At 47.0% G+C, this 17,805-nt stretch overlaps 1 protein-coding gene across 4 annotated transcripts in view; it reads left to right on the top strand.

Moving 5' to 3' along the window:
- LOC119396811 (peroxisomal targeting signal 2 receptor) overlaps nucleotides 1-17,805 on the top strand; it is a 521,060-nt gene that overhangs the window by 106,817 nt on the left and 396,438 nt on the right. The gene's annotated exons all lie outside the window — the stretch shown is intronic.

Below are 17,805 nucleotides of genomic sequence, written 5' to 3'. Positions count from 1 at the left end.
GAAGTTTGGGAGGACGTTGAAGTGACCTACATTGTGCAGATTCATTTCCCTAGCACAAAACGCTAGCGAATAACGACACACTGCTAGTACTGCATGGTTTTCCGTGCCTCTTGTATTGCATCGTATGGTTTCTCGTGCGCACAATAATCAGTAGCTCAACGCCGCGGTCCACACGGCACCGCTCCTAGTTTTGACCTAATAATCACGTCAGTATTGATCCTTTACAAGAAGAGGGCCTGTATTCACAACGATCTTTTTACGCAATACTTTGAGTAACAGCAAAGTGCCACCATACTTGTGATTTAGGGCCTGTTCTTAGTAAAAGCTACTGACCAACCGAAACAACGTGTCTAAGCTTTGTGAATGTGGCGCCAGATGTTTACCCTAGATATCGCTCCTAAAATGATCAGGCCAAACAGTATATTACTTGATTTTACAAAAAAAAAAGAAAGAAGAAAGGAACACGACAGGTATTCATTAACATTTGTCTTTGTGTATATGCTCAGCTTGGTGTGCGGTCTCACCCTATAAACATATTATCGCAGTAACCGAATATACATAACAACTAACCGACTGCACTAACGAGATATTCTGAGGATCGATTTCAACCCAATATGTTAGAAACGTAATTGTTTTGTACGCTTCACGGGAGAGCGGTAGGAAGTTGGTCAAGCTGCATCTCAGCTTTTTCTCCCAGCCTCCCTCATATTCTCGATAAAAAATAAAATACCTAATATTATTATTATTAAATGGCTGATTTAGCATCTACGTCATTCAATATGCAAACAGTCTAAAAGCGAAAAAAAAAAGCTTCCTTAAGGCAAATGTCAGCAAGAAAATTGTAGACAGCATCCATTGCTTCAGAAGCAAGCAAGCGACTACGCAATGAACGGATTTAGTGCTGAGAGACGTTGTCATGACTATACTATTGTCATAACGTTAGTACGCTATACTGAATACCGCTCTCTATTGTATACTCTATATTTCGTACTTCATGCTCCTATGTGCTCTCGCTTTCAGCCAAATGTGACAGTTCGACGCTCTGGATCTGCCTCGGTCCGTGCGGACAGCTGGGGAGAAAGTGTCCTCCAGAGAAGCGAAGAAAGGTATGCGACGTCGGTTTGCTTTTCGTACTTACATACCAGCACTAACTCGTAAGCTTTTTTAACCAGGTCACATGCAATCAGCCGTGCTGGAAAATTGGGTATAGGAATCGAAAGAAAGCTTGTGCCTTGCTATGAAACTCACAGAGGGACTCATTTCTCTTGTTTTCGTGACACCTATAAACGTTTTGCGCACTCAGGTGTCTGGTGGTCGCACTCGCACATCGGCGCTCACTGTTCCCTGGTGTATTCCTTGGGTTAATCTTGTGCTTCATGCGCTGCCGCAGCGGGTCTCAGAGGCCACGTAGAAAGAAGCGCGTGGTTGGGATCTGCTCCGACAGGTGCCGCAACGACCGCAGCTGCTCACAATATTTCAGTGAACTCGATTAACTTTCATTAATTATCCTGGCAGTTAATGGGCCCTCATTTTAAGTGAAGTTATGCTCCGATATCACCTGTTTCCAATCCAACTATTATGTTGAACCAGAACTATGGATTTATATTTTTTCGAATATTCTTATCAATATTTTTAAAACCGGAAGTGCTCGACCGGATATGCTTGGAAGAGAAAGGAGAGTCACTCGATCGGTGTTCGTGCCCCTGATAAACTTATTTTACAGCTTCTTTCATTATGTCATGTAAAAATGCACAGCGGCAGATAAGTTACAGTTACGTATGAGATATTAGTGGATGAACGAGGCGTACTATTCCATCTCTGCAACTTTATACGCTGTGAAGAAAACTATAGGGTGATTCCACGTAAGACCGAACAAACGATGGCTGGTCGACCTCTCAAATTTATTTCAAAATTTTATATATTATTGCCTGATGAGTGGAAAGAAGAAATCCGCAATTTGTTTTGCCGACAAAAATTTTTTCGAACCACAGGAAATCGATAATGACGAAGAGGTGGAGTGGAGCGCTCATCTGCTCTGCTGTTTTGGCCAAATTTCGTTATGAATTGCACAAAATATATTAAAGTTAGGTAGCTGAAATTTATTTACCTAAATATATGCATGTTTTTGCTCCTGCTCAAGTATTTTTAGTTTTTATGTGTAGTGTAGATGTTTTTATAAAAAACCTCAAAAATGGCCCAATCGGCAAAATTTTCTTTACTTTGAAGGTCTTTGAAGGTCTCAAAAAAGCCTTGTAGCAGAGCGACAAAAATTCTGCATTACGTTCGTCGTATGCGTATCTACCAAACTACCAAATCTTGTATTTATATATCTTTTCAGTAAAGAGATATGATCGGGCTAAGTTCAAGAAAACACCGAACAATGAAAACTTATGACGACAATTAAAAAAAAAACCCATTTTTTAAATTTCTTAAACTTTGTCCACTTATTCTCCTCCACATCAGCTTTCACAATCATTAAAAACATGTTGCATAATGTCGTTGCACTAATAGTTACGGACCCTCCAATGAGACCCTTAGGCAAGGATGGGAAATTCCGACTTCTTGCCCAGCAAGTGTATAAAATGCAGGCAGGATTGAATTTCTTTTTATTAAAAGGTCAGCAGGTACCTAAAAAGGTGTCGCCGGCACTGAAGACGTTAATTCTGAAATTATTTCGTCACTGCAGCGGCCACGAGCGCGGAGCTACCGAGTAGGCGCGCGCGCACCCGAGATGCTCGTTGTAAGAGACGGCGCAGTGAGAGCTCGTTTTCGCGTCCTCAGACCGATTGAGTTCGAAACAGCAACACCTCTCGGGTGACTTGAACGCACGTGCACCGGTAGTCGCTGTGATCTGGTTAATTGCGTCGATTTCTTTTTCAGGGGGCATAAGAATGTCATCGTTAAACTGTGCGTTCCGTGAAGATCTTCCGTGAAGTGGTAGCAAAAGCACGCGTAGCACAAGTAGTCCGTCTCACTGACAGTCACTGATCTTTCGGGCGTTAAACGTTCCTTCAAAGCATTTATGTCTAGATCGGTAACTCTGCGAACTTTCGGCTTCATTGCAATAATTAAAGGAGTACTGACATGATTTTGAGACATCGCAAAAGGGACATTTTTTGCTTCGTTGGTATGCAGTGTCCACGCACTGGAATAGGAGAACACGTATAAAATATTTTAATTTGACTTTGAAGTATTCGTCGCTGAGCATTTGCAAGCCAGCCACACTGCAAGGACATTATCCCGACTAGTCAAGACAGTTCCTCCGGGTTCGCGAGTTCTGCGTCCTGCATGCAGCCTAAATCGTAGAAATCACTGTCAGGGTCACTGGACGACAAGTCACTCATCGTTGTCTATTGCACCACGAGCAGATGACGGATTTCCCGCTAGTACGTCGCGAATTTCTGTATCTCCGTGACGTCACACTGCTATGAAACGATACTGAGAAGCCACCCCCTCGATATCGAAACCGAAAGTGTCGTTTTAAGGTGGCGCTAATTAAAATATATAGGATGCATTCCCAGGCACCACAATAGTCGTTTTACGTTTCTCGACACCAGTATTTTTATTTAGAGCAACAATCCGAAATTTTTTTTAAATTCGTGTCAGTACTCCTTTAAGCTTCTTGTGCTTCGAAAGGTAGTCTCCACAATAGACTCATTCAGAGCTATACTTTCTCGTCATGAGACGCACAGGAGGAGTAGAGTAAGAGCAAAGCACAAGAACTATCCGCGCCGAATGAAGTGTGAACAGCGCACCGAACGCGCGGCCAGTTCACGCCGTCTGCTGCCGACATCTAATATAGACAAGCGCATCCGGTCACCGATAGTTTTGGTTTTGTTTCCTTTGACAATCCATATTGTGCTTTGCCACTGGAGCACCACGTTCATGCCTTCCACTGATCGCAACTGGAGCAGCGCAGTTTCTGTGGCAGCAGCGTGCGTGAAGCGAGCGCTCATAGCTCCCTTATAGAGTTTTCATCTTGCTTCCATCTCCGCCGTGTTATCAGCGCCTAGCTGAGATGCGAACAGAGGGCGGATAGAATAGCGAAGCTCCAGTGCACGTGCGTTCAAGTCACCCGAGAGGTGTTGCTGTTGTGATGAGGTTTATTGGTGTAATGAAGTCGCGACGAAAAGGGACCGTACGCTGACACAGTGCAAGGCTGGCAAAAGGCGGCACAGGCTCTCGCGCAATCAGAACGCGGGTCGTTTCTCGTCCTCCTTCACAGGCGCATACTCGGTCGTGCATCTGCTCCACTACAATACCCCCGGGGTGAAGCGTAGCCATCCTGGCGACTCAGGGAGCACGTAGAATGAGGGGGTCGTAGTAGGGCTTGAGACGGTCAACGTGTACGGTCTCGCGTCCTCGACAGCGCAAATCTGGCGATTGTGTGAGGGGCTCGACGAGGTAGTTCACCGGCGAGGTGGCACGAATGATACGGTAGGGACCATGGTACCGCGCCAGAAGTTTAGAGGAAAGGCCAGGGACGTGGGGGGGTACCCAAAGCCAAACAAGGGAGCCAGGAGAAAACGTAGGCGCTGGGTGATGAACGTCGTCATGTCGCGTCTTTTGTCGACCTTGTGCTTCACCTGTCAGGGAACGAGCCAACTGACGGCAGTCTTCGGCGTATCTGGCGACTTCAGAAACTGGAGTGCACTCAGAGGCATCAGGTCGGTACGGGAGTATGGTGTCCAGTGGGTGGGAAGGTTCGCGGCCGTACAACAGAAAGAACGGGGAAAAGCCGGTAGTCGCTTGCGTCGCGGTGTTGTAAACGAACGTAACAAAAGGTAGTACAGTGTCCCAGTTGGTGTGGTCTGAGGATGTATACATCCTCAACATGTCGCCGAGTGTGCGGTTGAACCGTTCGGTGAGACCATTTGTCTGTGGATGGTAGGCGGTGGATTTCCGGTGAACGATGTTGCATTCAGCGAGGAGGGCTTGGATGACCTCCGACAGGAACACGCGACCCCTATCACTGAGTAGTTCCCGCGGAGCACCGTGGCGTAGAATGAAGCTGCGAAGAATGAAGAGTGCAACTTCGCGGGCGGTCGCTGCCGGGAGAGCTGCAGTCTCAGCGTAGCGCGTCAGATGATCGACGCCGACAATAATCCACCGGTTTCCAGAGCCACTATACGGGAGGGGGCCGTAGAGGTCGATACCCACGCGGTCAAATGGGCGAGCCGGGCACGGGAGCGGCTGCAACGTGCCAGTAAGGTGTCGCGGAGGTGTCTTGCTTTGTTGGCATGTAGGGCAAGACTGAACGTATTTCTGCACAAAGCGATACATTCCTCGCCAGTAATATCGCTGACGCAGCCTTTCGTAGGTTTTCAGGGCGCCGTTGTGAGCACTTTGGGGATCCGCGTGGAAATTCAAGCAGATGTCAGAGCGCATATGGCTAGGGACAGCAAGGAGCCACTTCCGACCATCTGGCATGTAGTTGCGGCGGTACAGAATGTTGTCTCGCACGGAAAAGTGGACTGCTTGACGGCGTAGCGCTCTCGTCGAAGGGACAGCAGACGGATCGGTAAGGTAGTCGAGCAACAAGGCAAGGTGTGGGTCTTTACGCTGCTCCGAAAGCATGTCATTGGTGCTGAGTGGTGACAAGGTGGTAACGTGGGGCGACAGAGAAGCCACATCTGGGGTTATTGGCGAGCGGGAGAGTGCATCAGCATCCGCATGCTTGCGGCCGGAACGATAGACGACACGAATATCGTATTCCTGCAACCGAAGTGCCCAACGGCCCAGGCGTCCCGACGGGTCTTTCAAGGTGGAAAGCCAACATAGGGCGTGGTGGTCTGTAACCACGTCGAAAGGACGGCCGTAAAGATACGGGCGAAACTTCGTCAATGCCCAGATGATCGCCAAGCACTCCTTCTCTGTCACGGAATAGTTTAATTCAGCCTTCTTTAGAGCGCGACTTGCATAAGCGACAACGTATTCACCTTGGGTGCCTTTGCGTTGTGCCAAAACAGCGCCAAGACCGACGCCACTTGCATCGGTGTGAATTTCTGTGGGAGCGGTGGGGTCGTAGTGACGAAGGATAGGTGGTGAGGTCAACAGGCGGCGCAACTGGCGAAATGCGTCATCACATGCAGGTGACCATGCAGATATACCTTTGGTGGTATCGATCATGCGCTCAAATGTTGCAGGCGCGTTGCAGAGCCCAAATGGCATGACGTTGAACTCATATAGGCCATCGGGCGTTACAAAGGCTGTTTTAGGGCGATCACACTCAGCCATTGGCACCTGCCAATACCCAGAACGCAGATCCAAGGATGTAAAGTACTCGGCGCCTTGCAAGCAGTCAAGAGCATCGTCTATTCGCGGTAGCGGGTAGACGTCCTTTTTTGTAATCTTGTTTAAGCGGCGATAGTCGACGCAAAATCGAATGGTGCCATCTTTTTTCTTCACCAATACCACAGGTGATGACCAAGGACTTTGAGAAGGCTGTATGACTCCACGTTGAAGCATGTCATCCACTTGCTCCGTAATGACGCGGCGCTCTTCGGCGGAAACGCGGTAAGGCCGCTGTCGCAGGGGCGAGTGGGAGCCGGTGTCGATAGTATGACTGATAGTCGTGGTGCGGCCTAACAAAGGTTGTTGAAAGTCGAAAGTAGAGATAACTTGTCAAGGAGAGCAACAAGTTGGCGGCGATGAGAGGGGGAGAGGTTTTCGTCAATGGCGTTGTCGAACGCTGACGAACTTGATGGCTGAGATACAGGAGTGATTGAGGCAGTGTGACATGTGGTGTCATCGGGAAAATCAAGATCATCGATGTGGTCGACAGGTTGTACAGATCCTAAAGTTTCACCACGGAGTAAGGCAATGGGGTAGGTGCAGGGGTTTGTAACCAGCATTATGGTTGACCCAGAGGCAATTGTGAGTACGGCAAATGGGAGAACGATGCTCTTGCGTTCAGTAAACACTGGAGATGGCGTAAACACTACCGTGGCGTCAGGTTCAGAAGTACACGAAAGGGTAATAGGGACTGAAGCTTCCGGAGGCAAGGTCGTGTCGGTATCAACGATGAGTTTGCAGGGAAGAGGACGGTCGGGCGATGACAAATCACATGTTGGCACAAGGGACACTTCCGCACGGGAACAATCGATGATAGCTTCATGACGTGAAAGGAAATCCCAACCCAGGATGAGGTCATGAGAGCAAGATGGCAGAACAAAAAATTCAACGATGTACATAATGTCTCGGATGACGACGCGCGCCGTACACACAGCTGAGGGATGAATGCGTTGCGCGCTAGCTGTGGACAGCACCATGCCAGAGAGAGACGTTGTCACTTTCTTGAGTCTCCTACAAAAGTTCGCGTTCATCACAGAAACGGCGGCCCCGGTATCTACAAGCGCTAGTGCGGCGACTCCCTCAACAACGACATCAATAACGTTGTGCGGCGAAAATGGAGGACTTGAGAATTGCGCACAAGTTGCAGTTCTTGCCTCCGGAACTGCACTGATTAGTTTCCCTCACCAGAAGGTGGTCGACGACGCATAGGCGATGGCGACCGGCGACGAGGAGAAGGGAAACGAGCACTTTCTGAGCGGCGATCCGAGTTGGAGTGCCTCTGTTCAGACGCTGATGTGGTGGCATGTGGCGGCGCGTAGGTAGGATTTCCGAAGGATGCGTACGCAGGTGTGGGACGGCGGCGGCAGACGCGCGCAATATGGCCAGCGACGCCACACGCGAAGCAGATGGGGCGGTTGTCATGAGTGCGCCACGCGTCTGATTGACGGAAGAAGTGTGGTGGGGGCCTGTAAACTGGAGGCGAGGCGCGATGGGGTGGTGCCGATAAGGAGCTTGGATGCGGTGGGGGCCGCGCAACCACAGCTGCGTAGCTGAGAGGTGGAGATGGAGCAGGCGGTGCGTAGCCGGCACTCGAGAGGGGGGACGGCATGGAAGTGCACGGGTAAGACCCCGGAACTGCAGGGAGGGCCCCACAAATTTCGGTGCGTATGGCCTGCTGCAGTGTCGGGGGCAGGCTTGCGGTGGGCGCGTCGCTATGAGGCAGCAGGGAGAGCTGTCGGGCCACTTCCTCTCTGATAAAGTCCTTGATCTGGTCTGTAAGGGTGCCCTGGCAAACGTTGCCGTTTGCTACTGCGAAGGCCGAGATCGAATCTGGTGGTGGGAGACTTTGCCGGGCGATGGACCGCTGACGGCGCAATTCGTCAAAGCTCTGGCACAGGCTTACGAGCACTGCCACAGTGGTCGGGCTTTTCGCCAGCAACATCTGGAATGCGCCATCTTCGATACCCTTGAGGATGTGTCTGATCTTCTCGTCTTCCGGCATAGATGGGTTAACCCGCCTGCAGAGGTCCAGCACATCCTCAATGTAACTGGGAAATGTCTCGCCAGGCTGCTGTGCTCGGTGGCGGAGACGCTGGTCAGCGCGGAGCTTGCGCACCTCTGGTCGGCCGAATGCTTCGGTGATGAGAGTCTTGAAGGCTGACCAGTCGGCGATGGCGGATTCGCGGTTGGTGAACCAAAGTTTAGCGACGGCAGCCAAGTAAAAGATAAGGTAGCCGAGCTTAGAGTCGTCATCCCACTTGTTGCTAGCGCTCACGCGTTCGTACAAGGAGAGCCAGTCTTCGACGTCGTGCTCACCACTTCCGCTGAAGATGGGCGGGTCTCGTTGACGGGTAGAGCCGGGGCAGGGGGTCGGGACAGCCGGTGGTGCTGGCTGGGCAGTGACTGCGTCAGTCATGTTGTCCGGTGGTCGCTCGGCCAACTTGCGAGAGCGGAGCTCCAGGTCTGGTTGGGAATCTCAGCAACCTCCACCAAATGTGATGAGGTTTATTGGTGTAATGAAGTCGCGACGAAAAGGGACCGTACGCTGACACAGTGCAAGGCTGGCAAAAGGCGGCACAGGCTCTCGCGCAATCAGAACGCGGGTCGTTTCTCGTCCTCCTTCACAGGCGCATACTCGGTCGTGCATCTGCTCCACTACACTGTTTCGAACTCAATCGGTCTGAGGACGCGAGAACGACCCCTCACTGCGCCGTCTCTTACAACGAGCATCTCGGGTGCGCGCGCGCCTACTCGGTAGCTCCGCGCTCGTGGCCGCTGCAGTGACGAAATAATTTCAAAATTAACGTCTTCAGTGCCGGCGACACCTTTTTAGGTACCTGCTGACCTTTTAATAAAAAGAAATTCAATCCTGCCTGCATTTTATACACTTGCTGGGCAAGAAGTCGGAATTGCCCATCCTTGCCTAAGGGTCTCATTGGAGGGTCCGTAACTATTAGTGCAACGACATTATGCAACATGTTTTAATGATTGTGAAAGCTGATGTGGAGGAGAATAAGTGGACAAAGTTTAAGAAATTTAAAAAATGGGGTTTTTTTTTAATTGTCGTCAGAAATTTTCATTGTTCGGTGTTTTCTTGAACTTAGCCCGATCATATCTCTTTACTGAAAAGATATATAAATACAAGATTTGGTAGTTTGGTAGATACGCATACGACGAACGTAATGCGCAATTTTTGTACCTCTGCTACAAGTGGTTTTTGAGATAAAGACCTTCAAAGTAAAGAAAATTTTGCCGATTGGGCCATTTTTGAGGTTTTTTATAAAAACATCTACACTACACATAAAAACTAAAAATACCTCAGCAGAAGCAAAAACATGCATATATTTAGGCTAATAAATTTCAGCTACCTAACTTTAATATATTTTGTGCAATTCATAACGAAAGTTGGCCAAAACAGCAGAGCGGACGAGCGCTCCACTCCACCTCTTCGTCATTCTTGATTTCCTGTGGTTCGAAAAAATTTTTGGCGGCAAAACAAATTGCGGATCTCTTCTTTCCACTCATCAGGCAATAATGCATAAAATTTTGAAATAAATTTGAGAGGTCGACCAGCCATCGTTTGTTCGATCTTACGTGGAATCACCCTATATCAGTTTTACGACCAAAGATTACATATGCCTAACTCTCAGTTTACACTTTGGTAACCCATATAGGCTTGCAGCAGGCTCTGCATGAGGTATTATCAACGAAGTGAGGCTTCCTTGAAAATAGAAATCTAAAACGAATGTCACCTGCAAAAGTTATCCCGTGAAATTCTTATCCGCAGGTGAACCACATCGAATTGCTCAGCGAACAGCTGGGGGAGAGAGACGCACTCTGCAACACGCTCAGCACCCTCAGAAGACATAGCGGTGAGCTGATTTTTCATGACTACCACTCACGCTAGACGCAGTGGACTTACGCTACATTCAGACTTATCCCAGGGAAATCAACTATGGTGATGCAATGTACTTGCTTCGCTGCACATGCGACCCAAAACTAAGCTGGATTGAAACAACAGTATACGTAAGTCGACGTTCTAAGCCGACATTACACTATAGCGTTGCCGGAAATTAAATATAGTGTTCTAATGATGTAATTCGCAGCGTTGTTTGTTGTTACGGCACTCTGGCAAGGCGGAACAGGAAGATTAATACCGGTGTCACACGACGCACTGGTGATCGCGATTAAAACACATCGGGATCAGATCTCTGAACAATGATTGGCTCCCTTCCGCATCTTGCCCAAAGGAGCCAATCACGATCAATCCAATTCTATCCGGATCAGGCCCGATCGCGATCAAAGGTAACCTAGTGACACCGGTATAAGAGTAGCTCTTTTCTGGAGAGAGAGAGAAAGAGAAGTAGATATACAGAGATAGATAAACTTTAGTTTACAAGCAACCTTTATTCTAGCTGAATTCCCACCACATTCCTTCCAGTTCTGCATTTTGACTTCATTTCGATCAAGCACTGAGCACTTGACGTGCATATAGGAAGCAAATAGGAGAGAGTGTGCAGTTAAAGAAAGCAAGGGACACTGACAAACATACATATCATATTCATTCCAATATGGCTTCACAGCAGGACAGTCCTGTAGTGCGAGAAAGCGTACACAATGCAATGCCGTGAAGGAAAGTAGAGTTTCCACGTAAACAACGTTTAATTATTGAATTAACTTCGACGGAACGCATGGGACACTGCAGTAGGTGTATAAGGTCGGTCTATAAGATCGGTGTATAAGGTGTGTAAGGCCGGGGTTGTATAAGGTACATTCGATACACTTCGTCTCTCGGCAGCCTTATCCCAGGAATAGCACTAGCCAGCTCCTATTCGCCCTATTCGACACCCATTGCATTCTGGGATCCGGAGACGCTCGTTATATATTAAAATTTCAGGCTCCTGCCTATGCTTACGTTTTCGGGTATTTTATCATCGCATGAGGAGGATGTGTCCTGTGCATCTTCATCTACATCTTTTTTCGTATCTTCCACACTTAGGCTAATGAGCCGTTTTGTAGACATTAATTTATTCATTTTCTCGTGCTAAATCATCTTTATATAATTGTGTGCGCACTTCATCGCACAACATAGCTGTGTTTTTTTATAAACCAGGAACAATAACTATGAGTTGAATATAAGACCCATGCTAGGGAGTTACACCAGTGATGAGCCGCGATTTGACAGAGCTCGGTTTTGAGGAGCTAGTCAACAGCTTATATAACTATGTCGTCTATATACTTCAGTAACTATACATTTCAGACAAACATCCGGTCCCCGAGAGAAAGAAAATATAGAGAGTCGTATATTATTCACAAGTTTAATACACTCCAGCCACTGGGTATAAACGTTTCTAAGGCTGCTCTTGAATCTATACACTATAGTAGGTACACAGATACAACCAGCCATACTTAAGCCTTTCATAAGAATTTCTAACCGTTCTGACAGAGTAATTGTCATGTTCAGTTGCTGCTCACATGTGATCTGGTGAAATACAACGACGCGATTTTCTTGACACCTAGCTGATAGATGACTCAGCGCAAACGAAAGAAGTGTCACATTCGCAAAAACTGAGCTAGATATTCCACTCTCAAATCTAAAGAACTGTTCCTCAGCGGGTTGACACTGAGGCGAACCACGTATTAACCGGTTCTCAATATACATTAACAACCTCCCTGATGCTCTTCATAGCTCTAAAGCTCTAATGTACGCAGATGACACATCTTTATTATTTACAGGTGACACACTCTCTGCACTGCAAATAGATGTAATGAATGATTTAGCAAGCATTTCCTCATGGTTTGCTCAAAACAAACTAACTTTAAATAGCAAAAAACTAAATATGTAGTTTTTCGGTCGAGGAGAAATAATGTTGACACCAGCAGCATAAGTATTAGCTTAAACAATAGCCCTATACAAGAAGTTGACACATTTAAATATCTGGGCGTCATTTTTGACCAACATATACATTGGGAAGCGCATATTCAGAATGTGTGCAGGAGAGTCGCGTGCGGATGTTACCACCTCATTAAAGCAAGACAATATTTCCCCCGTGAAATACTCAAATCCCTATACTATGCGTTTTGTCATAGCCATATCAGTTATTGTATAGAATCATGGGGCGTAACTTACAAAACATACCTACAATCTTTACAAAAATTACAGAAAAGGGCATTGAAAATAATTAATCCTAACAGTAACAATGATATAATTCACGACATTTTCCAGACACAGCAAGTGTTATCGCTTAAGGCTCTGTGTAATTATAAGATTTCAATTTCAGTTAATAGCATTATGAGCACTAACTTTCCTATTCCTCGTAATGTGTTCTGTTTTCCGACGCGCAGTACGAGACATGCTCTAAAAGGCAATCTGAATTTACCAAAATGTTATAATGTATACGGTGAAAGAGTGATCGAATTTAGTGGAACAAAAATCTGGAATGTCCTACCTTTGGAGGTTAAAACCGCACGTAATTTTAAGCAGTGTAGTAAATTCTTTTTTCTTGCGAACCAGGACCTTTAACATATCTGCAATAACTATTCGGGTGCACTTGTGAAAACCATTGTTCGTTTGTTTGTCTGTTAAGATATGTAATTGTATACCTAACTGTAAATACTGCACTGACCTGAATGTTTTATTATTAACACTGGACCGGATACTAGCCTTTCCTGGCTATCGGTCCAGATATCTGTATAAGCATGAATGTAAGAAAAAATGAAAATAAAAGCACTTGACTTGACTGACTGACTTAACCTACCCCATAAAAGACAGGGGCGTAGCCAGAAATTTTTTTCGGGGGGGGGGGGGGGGGGGTTCAACCATACTTTATGTTCGTGCGTGTGTTTGTATGTGTGCGCCTATATATACGCAATCAAAATTGAAAAATTTCGGGGGGGTTTGAACCCCCCCAAACCCCCCTCTTGGCTACGCCCCTGATAAAAGAGGCACGCTGTCACGCTTCTAAGCGAATCTGGCCAGGTTAACGTACTTCCCGAACCTACATACCACAACCTATCATACGATATAATGAAGGGTCGTTCAGCTGTCTATTAACCTGGGCGTCTTTGCTCAAGGAGAGCCATATTCGGCAAGAAAAACGAGTCACAAATGGCTTCTGCTGCGGGCTGCTACAAAGTGTGTTTTCCGGTTCTCAATGACGCCTATAATGGCACGGTCATTACTAGGTCGCTGTGAAGTTCTCGGAGAGATACATAGACACAGTGAATACCAGCGCTAAGAACCGCGGTACTGATATATGCAAATTGAGGCTATAAATCCAGGTACAAGGACTGGCTTTCTTAGTGTATTGGAGTTATTTTGACGTTGAATAAAAACGCTACAGCCAGCCAGTTGCGCCTGCTGCACGTATGTTTATCGAATTACAATATGTCCTCTCAAGAATTTTCTTTTTTTTTTCCGTCTTTCGCCTTCAATCAGCGTATGCTCTGTGCTCTGCTTAGGAGAGCTTATTACCGTATTTAAATTATTTTGTAAATATATATATGAATATAGAAAGTTTGGTGACACCTTGTTTCCAAAGCCTACGGCTAAAATGAAACCACGTTATCTCGAATGCACTGAAAGAGAAAACAATGATAGAAAGAGTTAGAAAGATAGTGATCTGAGTAACTCATCGCGCACTGATAGTTTTGACAATGACTACAATTTGTGCTGCGCTAGATCGATTGCAAACGTGCACTTTTCAATGGATGGAGGGTTTACTTGTCACGTTAATTCGCTCCACTCACTCACTCACTCACTCACTCACTCACTCACTCACTCACTCACTCACTCACTCACTCACTCACTCACTCACTCACTCACTCACTCACTCACTCACTCACTCACTCACTCACTCACTCACTCACTCACTCACTCACTCACTCACTCACTCACTCACTCACTCACTCACTCACTCACTCACTTCACTCACTCACTCACTCACTCACTCACTCACTCACTCACTCACTCACTCACTCACTCACTCACTCACTCACTCACTCACTCACTCACTCACTCACTCACTCACTCACTCACTCACATACGTTCTCCACTTTGTTATCCGAATTCTGTTCGGTCGCAAGCCCACGTTCCTCAGATCTCATAGCAACCCTGCACGCACAAAAACATAAGAAGAAAAAGGGCTCATTTAACCACGTAATCACGTCAAGAGTAATATCATACATCAAGCGAAGAAACGCACTGTATGGAGCCCTGAAAGTCAAGTATATGTAATCAAACATCAAGATTGCCGCGTGGTTTTCGTACTCGCAGCGAAGCGCGTGCCAAGAAAGGGGGCCAGAAACCGTCTCGTTAGATTAGGTGTGCCGGGCACCAACGTGCCGATTAATGGCAATTTGCGCCCGATGTCCGCAAGTGAACGCGATGGTTTATCCTCCCTCGTTGGGCATCGATTGCTTCTTGTTTACGTGCTTGACGATCCTCGGGGGGAATTGGCCAGAAGCTCATTGCGCTGTCATTGACACCGAATGCTCCTAGTATTCTGTATATTTTTTTGTTTAGTTACTCTGAAATACGACGCACCTCGACATCAACTCATTTGCAAGACGTATAATTCTCTTTTAATGTCCGCAGACATTAATCACTCGCGGTAGGAGTACAATGACCCAAGGAGGACGACGCTGCGCCTTCGTGCTAAACAAGGCACTCCCGGAAAATTATGCAACGAGTGGATGTTAATAAAAAATAAACCAGTAATTGGCAGTTATAAAAAGAATACCTGCTCAAGAATGCAGAACACATTACATTAATCTAACCTTCAATCGACGTCACTTAGTGGCAGGCTGTCGCTACCTAAAAGCCTCTACACAAAGCTCCATGTCGTGGTAATTAGAGAGTTTCATAATAGAATTCGCAGGGTTTGCGTGGGTACGTAGGTTATTTCCGAAATATAACGTATCCAAGAGGACAGCGTATGACGCATGCGCGTTGGCGACAAACACTAACACAAGGCTTTGGTTACCCGATTCTAAAACTGCCTACCATTACATTATCAGTTGCCAATATCGCGTTTCAAGTCAAGGAAAAACGCAGAGATGGCAGAAATAAACCGTGGTTATATTGTCTGCCATGCGGTACCATGGAAAATAAGAAAGTAAACCAAACCCCCAGCATCACAAGAGATAGAAATAAAAGAAAGGACATGAGGTTAGAAGAGCTTGTGTTGGGGCATCATGGATGAAATAGGCAGCGCGTCTTTGCCCAGCCCTTTTTTTTGTTTTTGTTTCATTAAATCAGTTGTTAGATGCGCTTGGTCTGTGTCATTCTTGTCTGCCGTCGTTGTGAAGCAGCGCTGCCTATTCCGTCCGGGTAGGTTAAGCAGGCTGTCTCCGTGTGATAGACATAACAATGAAAGACTGTCCAACAAAACACTGTTACTCCCAGCATGTTGACACAGTGTGACGCACAGACGTGCGTACAGCTTCACAAAATGCAAGATGTGGCACAGTCACAGTTTATTACGCAATTCGGCCTGCTTTAAAGTGGGGCGGAAGAATCTTGATTGCGAAGTGTTTCTCAATATAACTAAACGTTTGTGGAAAGTCGCGTACGTTCCCGCATCATTTATTGTGGAACGTATGATCATCTTAGTGTCGAGTGGCCCTTTTCCGAAAAGAAAAAAACGAGAGGCGGAAGTCGTGTGTTTTGCCTGCAATACCGTAAACTCAATGTTGCTGCTTGGTCCACCTCCGTAGTAGACTTCTATCTCAGTCAACACCGGAACTACGCAGCCCTGACTACATTCAGCGATCAGCTGGCCATTCAACCATGTATGACCCATGCGCAGGCCAGTGTTCTATACGCAGTGTAATAAGGTAGACAATGATGATTTCCTGGAAGCGAACATGCGACAGTTTATTGAAACAGCGTTAACCTATCATGACCGAAAATCAAGTGCACGAACACTTCATGCGACGAGTGCGCACAAAGCTGTGAAAGCGACGGTGACCCGGGCTTTTTCTTTCACCCGAATCTCCCAGTTATAGCATGGCGGTGAAACGTATACGGATCAAGTAAAGGCCACTACTCTAAAAGTGGACGAAAAATAACGTATACCCTGGCCTCAGCTCCCTTTTATTTTGGTCAACACCATGTTCCTTAAAATTGCGCAGTGAATAAGAGCTAAGGAGGGTGAGGAGGAGTAATATGAGGGTTAGGAAGAGGGAAGAAAGAAGGGGAACGCCACCAGCTACGCTGTGTCCTCGCTCTTCGCACCTCTAGTGCGTAGCTTTTTCCTGAATGACCCGCGGCAATGAGGACGAGCGTGCAACGAATTTTGGTGGCCTTCTTGCGAGACACTGGGCTGCTCAACACGTGGTGACAGACCCCGACAACTCAGGAGATGCTCAGGAGGAACAGTTGCCAGCTATGCATAAGCTAGGCGAACCCCGCCTGCTGCAACATCACAACCACCAGTGGTGTTTTATCCGCAATACAAAATTAAGAAAAAATTGATTGCGGGCTTTTACACTGGCTTTCTGCGTGTAACCGCTGTGCGGTTTCTGTTTAACCAGGACCTCTCAATTATAGTTTGGTGCTGAAATGAGGGAGAGCTAGAACGGGGCATTGTTGCAAAAGATGATGAAGACCATCACAGTCTGTCTTGAGTTTTCTGCTATCTTGGTCAGCAGCCTGTTCCTTGTAAGCTGCGTCGTGCAACCATTTTCCGTGTAAACAGTGTTTCAACCTCCTACAATATATTTTTTTTACGAACGCGCGCTCTATGTGCTCCCCAGTGCGCGCCGTGTCACCTGATCATTCATTTTTTTTTTCAGTTTTATTGTGCGTGAGGCCTGTGGTAAGAATGAAATTAAGCATCAATGCATCGTGCGATTGCAGTGAACCACCTACGGCACTGGTCAACGCTGCCCCTATGCTTCGTGCTGCCGGAGCAGACGCAGCAGCTCGCCGACGTGGCGGGCGCCCTGAGGCTTACGCACACCGATCCTTCGTCGTCCAACTGGCTTATCAAGCCTGTCGGTCTGCAGGACAGGCGCAGGCATCGAGCGAGGCAGGTCTCTACAGCGGCGCTCGCCGACTCGGACTTGCTCCACAAAACGTATGCAACAGTCCATCTGAGCTCTCGCGTATGAAGGCTTGTTCTGCTCAGGAGCCTGTACCTTTGCACGTACAGTACATTCAGGCTAACTTCGCGTAGGGCGCACAATCAATCAATCAATCAATCAATCAATCAATCAATCAATCAATCAATCAATCAATCAATCAATCAATCAATCAATCAATCAATCAATCAATCAATCAATCAATCAATCAATCAATCAATCAATCAATGCTGCAGGCAACCAAGCGAGAACTAGGCTGCACGTGGGGCAATACAATGTTCCCTTCCACTAGACCCATTCCGCACACAGCTTCAGGGAAACGTTGATGGAAGCAGAAAAAGAGGTTACGTATTCAAAGTGATTTGGTGACGCGATCGCCGGTGGGGCCCTGGACTGAGGGACCCACCCATTGTCCCTGCATGCCAT

Source organism: Rhipicephalus sanguineus, chromosome 6, assembly GCF_013339695.2.
Source record: "Rhipicephalus sanguineus isolate Rsan-2018 chromosome 6, BIME_Rsan_1.4, whole genome shotgun sequence".
NCBI lineage: Eukaryota > Metazoa > Arthropoda > Arachnida > Ixodida > Ixodidae > Rhipicephalus > Rhipicephalus sanguineus.
This window is presented reverse-complemented; position numbering and strand designations above follow the sequence as displayed.